Source organism: Penaeus monodon, chromosome 25 (genome assembly GCF_015228065.2).
Source record: "Penaeus monodon isolate SGIC_2016 chromosome 25, NSTDA_Pmon_1, whole genome shotgun sequence".
Classification (NCBI taxonomy): domain Eukaryota; kingdom Metazoa; phylum Arthropoda; class Malacostraca; order Decapoda; family Penaeidae; genus Penaeus; species Penaeus monodon.
The window spans coordinates 4,198,837-4,199,257 of NC_051410.1; positions in this window are offsets into that span (position 1 = coordinate 4,198,837).

The window sequence follows — 421 nt, forward strand, 5'->3', positions numbered from 1 at the left end:
GTAAATCATCAGGAACCATAAATCTCGCGAAATCGTGGCCAAAGCTGATCGAAGCTGCCACCATTTGTATTTTCTTCAAAAATCTCAAGACAGGATGGCATTTCATTCCTGACATCATTTCTTCACATGACAATGCCTGACAGCTCTCGATTGTAATAAAACACAGCCATGAATGTCAGGATAAGCTAAGGTTCCTGCTGTGAATTCAAGAAGAAATGTGTTGACTGTCACACACACATACAGTAATTATGGACCCGAGGGAGACGTTTTCTTATCTAATATTAACATTTTTTGTTTATTCATTTTTCCATTCGTTTTCTGTAGTTCTCTCTCTTTCTCTCTTTCCCTTTCTTTTAAGACGTTGTTGTGTGATGTAAGATTGGCTTATCAAGATGGAATATCAAACAGAAAGGGACATAGT